Source organism: Simochromis diagramma, unplaced genomic scaffold, assembly GCF_900408965.1.
Source record: "Simochromis diagramma unplaced genomic scaffold, fSimDia1.1 OVJJ01000165.1, whole genome shotgun sequence".
NCBI classification, from domain to species: Eukaryota; Metazoa; Chordata; class Actinopteri; order Cichliformes; family Cichlidae; genus Simochromis; species Simochromis diagramma.
The window spans coordinates 1,538,675-1,545,493 of NW_024387467.1; positions in this window are offsets into that span (position 1 = coordinate 1,538,675).

Sequence of the window (6,819 nt, forward strand, 5' to 3'; positions counted from 1 at the left end):
CATTTTTATTGTAAACATGGATCGAGAACTAGATGTGTTAATTATACTTTCCAATAAGACATATATATATATATATTCGCCCAAAGATTAAGCACTCCAGTTTCAACAGTTTAGGTGAGGGGGTTAGAGGTGTGGTATAATCAGAATGCAGCCATCTACCCCCAGTGAATTTTGTGGTGGTTTATTTCTAATAATAGACATTAAATATTCCAATATGTTCATTTGGAAAGAAAAGGAAAAAGATGAATTAATTATTTTACTTTATACACAAATTATATGGGTGGCACAGTGGTTAGCACTGTTGCCGCACAGCAAGAAGGTCCTGAGTTCAATTCCACCATCAGGCCGGGGTCTTTCTGTGTGGAGTTTGCATGTTCTCCCCGTGTTTGCGTGGCTTCCTCCCACCGTCCAAAGACATGCAGCTTGTGGGGATAGGTTAATTGGATAATCCAAATTGCCACTAGGTGTGCATGCGGGAGTGAATGTGAGTGTGAATGGTTGTCTGTCCCTGTGTGTTGGCCCTGCAACAGACTGGTGACCTGTCCAGGGTGTACCCCGCCTCTTGCCCTATCTCAGCTGGAAAGGACCCTGAAAAGGAGAAGCGGAAGCGAATGGATGGATGGACAAATTATAATGATGCCTTCTTTCAGTAGGACAGTCCATATCTGTGAAACTGTTGCTCAGTGAACTGCCAACTACATCACGCTTGCTTTAACATTGTTTTTCTTTTAAAGCTTCGAATTTTTCAGTGTGCAGTGGGCAGCTTGGTGCTACTTACTGCAGGAGAGGCTGGATCTTTGGATAGTTCGGGGTCAGTCAGAGGATGATGTTCATCAGCTATCATGACCATGGTATTAAATTGCTGCTTATTACACAGAAACTGCCACAGGTGTTCCCTGTTAGTCATTACAATTCCTTAAGCTTTAAAAAGTCATTACCTGCTTATTAATGTGTTATTAAGTGGAAACAGGCAGTTTTGCATTTTGCAGCTCTGTTTTTCTGCTTATTAAACAGAAACTAACGTGGGTATTTTAGTGGTAATAACTTTGAAATTACCATATTATTACATTCTTGTTTCTTCCTTGTTACCCTATGTTACACGCCGGCCTAGGCAACCGGCGTGCAACGTATGAAAATAAAAATAAGAAAAAAAACACACGAGAAAAAACTAAAGCTCTCCACCAAAATCCCAAAACGAAGGTGTCTCAAACGAAAATATTAACAAACCCATTCACAGCTATTTACAACAGACTATTTATTTACAACAAAACACCAAACTATTTACAACACGGGGGAGATCGCGACCATGACCAACTGACACACAGGGCTTAAATACATAGAAGGAGCAATCAGGGAATGGACCACAGGAGGGAAACACAGCTGGGGCAAATTAGACCTGACGAGACAAGGAAACATAAACTGAACACACTAAGATAACAACAGACCTTCAAAGTAAAACAGGAAACACATGACAGTCACGCAAAAACAAAACACTGACAACACCGAAACGTAACACCCTACTATTACTATCACTTTATTATGACACTGTATTTCCACAATATTACCACCCCAGAGTTTTGGGGCTCTTATTATTAAATTACATACATTTTAGTGTAATATTACTCAACTGTAGCCACTGTTGCTACCATGATATTACTTGGATAGTAAGTGGTTATTACTTTGATAATTGAGTGGTAATAACGTAGAAATTACCACATTATTCTGTTCTCGTTTCTGTCTTGTCACCTTTATTACCGAGCTGTAATAGAGAGAGCTACCAATAAGAGTACTCCCAGGCTTCACAGTCTACAGGCTCACTATGGTTCCTGATGTATTTAATGCAGGGGAGAAAAAGCTCAGCTCCAATATCACTATTCCATCTATAGTCACTCAGAACATCAGGGCTTGTAGCTTTATCTCTGAACTCAGTTCCGGTTTTACATTTCAACTAAGCAATATTTAAAATGACATCATCAGTGGTAGAGTAAGCTGTCCAGCTGGAGGGAATAACATTATTATTATTGCCGTCATGGCGTCCCTGCAGTGCCTGCCCATCACACCTGCAGAGCTTTGTGATATTTCAAGAACTAGAAATACTTCCTGGTTTGAATGACATATCTGCAGTGTTGTGAAATGTTCATTCTAAGGTATTCATACAACACGCGCTGACAAGAAATTCAATTAGCTGTTTGGGACAAACAAGAGTTTATTCAGAGAAGCTGGTTGCCTAGCAACTTCAAGTGCAGGCAGCATGCATTTGCCTGACTTTTCTTGTTATACCTGCAATTCTGTTAATGTGCGTATAAGTACAGTAAGTATATCCCAACTAAACTTTCCATTTAACATGCTGACATTGATCCACTTAAAAATTTTACAAACATTCAGATTTTATAAAATGTAAAACAACACGAAGACCTCAAAATGATTAAATTAATCCTGTAAGACAAACTGTGATTCTTATTTTTCTTTAAAGTATGATTAAAAACATGACCGTTCCCCTCCCTTTAAAACCAGCTCGCCAGAGCAGATATTACATTAATGCTAGAAACCCAAGCACGCATGCATCATCATGGATGCACACACAAAGCAGTTCTTACAGCTAACATTAAATACCAGCAGTGTCATTTGGCTGTGGCTACATACAGTTCTTATACAGTATAAAACTTCATTTGTTTTAGTAATTTTTTACATTTACTGAATAAAATTCTCAGTGCTCGGGTTTTAATGAGCTTTTATTGATTAGACTGCAGTTGCTATGGGATTGGACCTTTTTGCAGCTGTGGCTGGGTACCAGCTATAAGAACCTGTGGATGGTAAAGAGTCCACATGCATATATCCTGAGTATGTGTATGTGATAAATGAGTTCAGTGATCATAATTCAGCACATCGCCCTCAGCACATCTACTGGATATTAGTAAAAAAAAAAAGCAAGCGACTCACTGTTAGTGTCTTTGATGGTGCCTGTAATTCGTCAGCATACAGACTGGAAGCTCCGAGTTAAATGAGAAAATGAAAAAATAAGGCAGAAATTTCTGCTGCCTTACAAACCCTGGATATACGACGTCCTTATCTCGAGCCCTTACTAAATATTTTTGCAGACTTTCCCAGGGAATACTTTCAATCAGCTGTCTCCCTCTCTCGCTGTGTGTTTTTATCAGAAATCCACTTCCGTCTGTGTAATATATGTAAATTATAGACCGTGAAGTGGAAACTTGTGTAACTGACGAATTCTTGTAATAAAAGTCATATCTGTTTTGACCTAAAGTGAGGGACGTAAATCAGTGAAGTCGCTAAATTGCTCAGAACATTTGATATTAAAGTGCATATATTTTACTGTCTTACCAAAAGTAACAATAATTCGACTCTCTGTGTTTCGGGGCTGCTTCATGTGGAACTTTTTTTTGCTCTCTGTATCTGAAATTCCATGAAAATGAAAATTCTAAAGATCCATAATTCAGCTCCAGCAGTTAATTAAAGTGTCTTCAATGGCTTCCTCCAGTCTCTTTTACATCATGCCTTCCTTTTGCAGAGCTACAGTTCAAGAAGGTTTTGTCTTAGACTTTCAATACAAAACTCAAATAAGCCAGCACACTGAGGGGAGACTGAATAAACAATCTGAATACATAAGGTAGTTAGTTATAAGGCAGGTGAGCTGCAAGTGTGCTGAGAATCCACAAGTGCTTCTGTTCATTCATAAGCAGAGTAATTTCAGTAATTTTTGCTCTGAACTCAGTTTTTAAAAAGTCAGCTAAATGTCATTTTTTATAATCGGCTCTGATGTATGATTGAGATAAAATCTTTACTATTCTGGACCTTGAGATATTCATTTAATACAGATCGTAAAGTTAGAAGCAGTAAAGCTTTATTCGCTCTTAGCTGAATATTGTTTTTCACAATTTAACGCAAACACGTGCCTCAACTCGACAAATGCTCGACATAATGAATGAGGCTCTCAGTATGGACTGTTGTGGTTGAAGTACTATGCAAAAACTTAAAAACTGCTCTCTATGTACACATTGTTCACTGCTGCCCTGGAATAGTTTGGTCGGTGTTAACTCTTAAAGCTGATAATTCCAGAGCTGCAGAAATTGCTGTGGTAGAGTCGGATAAGTCAATCTGCTCTTGGTGTAGTGGAGTGGAGGGAGAAACGTTTTAGAAAAGACCCGGCCTGCAGAAATAAAACAGGAACCTAATGTCAAGTTTAAGTGGGCCAGTTTAAAGTTAAGGTCGATGCAGCACATTTCAAAATTACCTCCTTTTTCAGGAGACAGCACACGTTCATATGTCACTTACAAGTTAGCAGACGGGGAGGCTGCTTGAAGATCTCTCGCCTAGATAATAAAGGGTCGTGACACTCAGCACTTCCAAGGCCAGGAGTGCATGAGACCTCTTTCACTGAAGTGGAAGACAGATTTAATGCCTTGACAGCTACAGAGAGGGAGCCAAGTCAGTCATCGAGGGCCTCCAGGAGAGAAGCTTCTATTGATTTCATTTTCCTGCTCCCACGACCAGAGCAAACCAGAAGGAGACAGTGCTGTATGTCAGTGATGCTTCCTTCAGCTTGAAAGACTGTAAATACTGTGAGCAGAGAGGATGACATCAGCGACGAGCTCTTTCAGCAGGAGGTAAAAAGTACTTCTACAGTCTCTGAAAGATAAATAACAGGTTTCAAAGGCATTCATGTTTAATGTTTACAAGTTATCAGTCTACTAACAGTAAACCTGCAAAATAACCCAGTTTTCTTTCAGATACACAGTATGCCACTAAATGATGATGATTAAATATACTGAAAGTGCACATTTATAGCACTTTGTAACATGTGAATGTAAACATCTTCAAATGATTCAGACCTTTTCTGTCATGAAACATAGCACAAAGACGGCTCATCAAATTCTAAATCAGTTTTTAAAAGCTTTTAAAGGCGCCATTAATGCTGATCTGGAGCGCACTGCCTAGCATTTCCATATGACCACACTACAAGGTTCTTCTGTCCTTTTCAAAGATGTTCATGCTGCACTTCCATGAACCAATCACAGCAGATGGCCCCGCCCCTCCCTGAGCCTGGTTCTGCTGGAGGTTTCTTCCTGTTAAAAGGGAGTTTTTCCTTCCCACTGTGGCCAAAGTGCTGCTCATAGGGGGTCATATGATTGTTGGGTTTTTCTCTGTATCATTGTGTGGTCTCTATCTCAGGATATTATGCACCTTGAGGTGATTCTTGTTGTGATTTGGCTCTATATAAATAAAACTGAATTCCACTGAATTTTATCTTATTTGCAAAAAACATCAGTCGCCATTTTTTGACCATGCATGCCTTTGGACTCTGGTATAAAATGACAATCAAGCTTGCGTGTACTTTCTAATAATCAGAATCAGAATCAGAATCAGAATCAGAAAGGGTTTTATTGCCAAATGTTGAGCGGGTTTACAACATTAGGAAATTGCTGCGGTGCTTCAGTGCAAACATACTGTCATAAATTACGCTAAAATAGATATAAAAATAAAAATAAGAATAAGGATTAAAAGTGCTAAGTAGATAGATATATACATGATATATACATGAGTGCAGGTGGTGATCAGTGCAAACATGGAATGATGCAGTGACACAGCGTAGGGTCATGTGATAGTGGCGGGGACAGTCATATGGTTATTGTTCATGTGTCCAACAGCAGAGGGGAAGAAACTGTTCTTATGGCGAGAGGTTCTGGTGCGAATGGACCGGAGCCTCCTGCCTGAGGGGAGCAGGTCAAACAGACTGTGTCCAGGGTGAGAAGGGTCAGCTGAGATCCGAGCTGCACGCCCCAGTGTCCTGGAGGTGTACAGGTCCTGCAGAGATGGGAGTCTGCAGCCAATCACCTTCTCAGCAGAGCGCACAACACGCTGCAGTCTCTGTTTGTCCCTGATAGTGGCTCCAGCGTACCACACGGTGATGGAGGAGGTGAGGATGGACTCGATGATTGTATCAATAATGCTTGATACACTGAAACTGCCATAAAGCAACAAGTTGATAGCGCCACAGTGACTACTTTAGGTTTTTGGCAATGCCTACAATATGAAATGAAAAATTCAGGAAAGCTTTGAGATTTGAAAGAGGCGAGAATGGGAAAATAATGTGCTTTTAAAAATACAACATTCAATTCCTTCACTTTAGTTTTAATGGTATTTTCTTACTGGAAATAAAGAAGTGATGCCACAGTGGTGAGCATGCACATGGAGGTAGTGAACATGCATAATATTTATAATTCACATCAGTTTTATCCAACACCAAGACAAATAGTGTAGTCGTTAAATGGCTTCCTCTCAAAGACTCTGTTACCTTTACGTTAGTGAGATCACTGGACACCCCAAAGAATACTTGAAGAACCTTTCTAAGTTTCTAAATCTTTCTAAGATGTAACATTTCTTAGTTGCTGTATAGTTCACAGGCTGTGAATGACAACAGCAATGCTAATTTGAGCGTCTAGCGGACAATGAGCCTGTGACAACAATCTATATTTTCATATTACTCAGTGAGTCACTGAGTGACGGCACTTTAACAAAAAGATTAAGTCAAGCCAGGAAACTTTTTACTTTACAATTTATAAACTTTATTTAATGCCTGAAGAAATTAAAATGCATCATTAAAATCGTATTAATTCAGTCTAACACTGGATTATCTTAGGTCATTTTACTCATGACCTCTCAGGATCATGAGAGGCATGGCTAAATGACTAATGAGATAATCATTTATGTATAATTTAGATAATGGGCTTACAATGATACTAATTAAACACTTAATTGAAACTGGAAAACCACTGTTTCTATTGCATCTCTGTCATGGTT